We start from the raw sequence: 2,500 nt of genomic DNA on the forward strand, positions 1-2,500 counted from the left end.
AATATATATACAGTGTATATGTATAAATATACAGCATATATATATACAGTATATATGTATATATACATGTATGTACAGTATATTTATGTATATATACACAGTATGTATAATATATACACATAATATATATACAGTATATATGTATACATATACAGTATATATGTATACATATACAGTATATGTGTATACATATACAGTATATGTATGTGTGTGTGTATATATACTGTATATATGCATATAAATATGTATACATGTATGTATATGTATGAATATACATGCACATATATGTATGTATATATTTACTTTTTTTTTCTTTCTTTTTTTTACCAATGCTTACATTTCTAGATCAATTTCAGATCTGTCGATACATTTTTTCTTTTTTTCTTTTGTTTAAGTTTTATGCTCTTTTTGTTGAAGGAGAGCTGGGTTTTTATAGCAAAAACACAAAATATGCAACATTTTCCCTCACAAAATATTTGATGTGAAGTAATTGGAGTATTCAATAATTCATAACCAGATTGATTTTGATTCATTATTATTTTTGGAGCAAAGACAGTTTTAGATTTTTAAAAAAACAAAAAAAAAACCACCTGCATGGCAGCTTTGTGTTATTAGAGTCAACTTATTCTCCTTGCACTTCACCTGTTTGCACTTTTATTCTACTTGTTTGTGTTTTGTTCATAACATCTGTAGAATGTGCCACAGGCTGTTAGAAAAGGGGCCAAATTGGAAATGGGATCTGGGAACCAAAATGGCCGACAAGCTATGCATTTTACTGTAATATTTGTTTTGTAAACACCAGATAGGATGTCTTTTAGTTTGTAAACCCTCAAAGAGCTTGTAATAGTTGTATTTATTCATGTCCCGTGTACTGCAAGGACCCCATGTTCAATTTGCACATGTCAAATGAATAATGAACAATCCTTGCCCCTTCCTGCTCTGTCACTGATAATAATACAACAGCAAACTTCCTGAGTGCTGCAAGTACTAACTTTGAATCAGGATCAATATTGAAATGTATGTTTTTATTTTGTTATTTTTGTTATTTTGTACCAAAAAAAAAAAGATTATTGAACAATTTATTTCCAATTAATTTGTTTTAGTCTGAAACATGCGTCAAATAAATTTAGGTTGGATTTAAAAAGTATAAACATGGTTTCACGTTTAAAAAAAAAAGTGCCAAAAAAAATCGGGCCCTAAAATAGTTTTTGACGATTTTTGAAAATTATGAATACATTTTGAATCAGAATACATTTTATTATTTTATTTTATTGGACAAACATATATTCCACAATGTACATAAAAGTCAAGGCACTTGCAACATATTCAACAAGTTTACACATTATCACATTAACAAAACATGGCAAGGAAATAAAATAAAAGCAAATACAAATATTTATATTAAAAATAACAATAATAAGATAATAAAATATATAATTCAAAAAGACCAGAAAAAGGGCGAATTTAAATCACTTTAAATTTTTTCAATAACGATATCAATTTAAGGGCTTTTGTACTTTTAACAATTTTCCAAGATTGAATTGATAAATTGAAACCATTAAGCCAATTAAAAAATTAAGGTTTTTCTTTCACAAATCTGAATCAGAATGAATAAGAATTGCAATTTGGATGTAAATCGATTTTTTGTGCACTTCAACATGAAATTAAAGTTAAGTTAAGATAAGGATAGTTAATCTTACACACATTATAGTAACTTTATTGAAGAAACGTAATCCTTCTGTATGCGGCCTGGCAGGATCAAGTTAGGACACCCCCGAGGTACAGGTCCTTCATAACAATTGGAAATGTTTGGAAGCTAACGCTAATAAATCACTCAAATGTTTACTTTTTCCCCACTTAATAATTGTGAAAATGTTTTGCAATAAGGCCTGAAAAAAAGGTTTTGGTTGATACAATCTTTAAAATAACACAGCGAAGGTCGACCTCCCCTCTCTGGCATGCACTGACCTCACCAAGATGGCCGACCTCGCTGGCATGCACTGACCTCACCAAGATGGCCGACCTGCCTGACTGTAAATCAGGACAAATGCAAGCCAAGTAGGATTAGTATCGACATGATCGTCACTTAGCATCGAAATCGCCATTTTTGTTGAACCCGGACTGACTAAAAGAATCATTTTAATCATCTTTTTGATAAGAAAAGGGATGATTTTAACAAGTGTCCGTGAGTAAAAAATGCCTTTGTTTGCCTATTTCCTGTAACTCCTGTGAGGGGGAGGAGCCATCAGTCATTTCTTTGTGGGCAGGATCAAGTTTGGACACCCCCGAGGTACAGGTACTTAATAACAATTGGAGGTATTTGGAAGCTAATTCTAATAAGCCACTCAAATGTAAAAAAAAAAAATCCCACTTAATAATTGTGAAAATGTTTTTCAAAAAGGCCTAAAAAACGTTTTTGTTCGATACAATCTTTAAAATAACACAGCAAAGTTTGACCTCCCCTCGCTGGCATGCACTGACCTCACCTAGATGGCCGACC

The 2,500-nt window shown here is 31.2% G+C and overlaps 1 protein-coding gene across 1 annotated transcript in view; it reads left to right on the forward strand.

Moving 5' to 3' along the window:
* gab2 (GRB2-associated binding protein 2) overlaps window positions 1-2,500 on the forward strand; it is a 111,397-nt gene that overhangs the window by 107,173 nt on the left and 1,724 nt on the right. Inside the window, exon 11 of the transcript XR_009827509.1 lies at window positions 1,934-2,500. This exon is cut by the window's right edge and continues 1,724 nt beyond it. The gene's annotated coding sequence lies outside the window, so the exon portion shown is untranslated. The remainder of the gene's footprint in view (window positions 1-1,933) is intronic.

The sequence above is a fragment of the Entelurus aequoreus genome, linkage group LG10 (assembly GCF_033978785.1).
Source record: "Entelurus aequoreus isolate RoL-2023_Sb linkage group LG10, RoL_Eaeq_v1.1, whole genome shotgun sequence".
In the NCBI taxonomy this organism is placed as follows: domain Eukaryota; kingdom Metazoa; phylum Chordata; class Actinopteri; order Syngnathiformes; family Syngnathidae; genus Entelurus; species Entelurus aequoreus.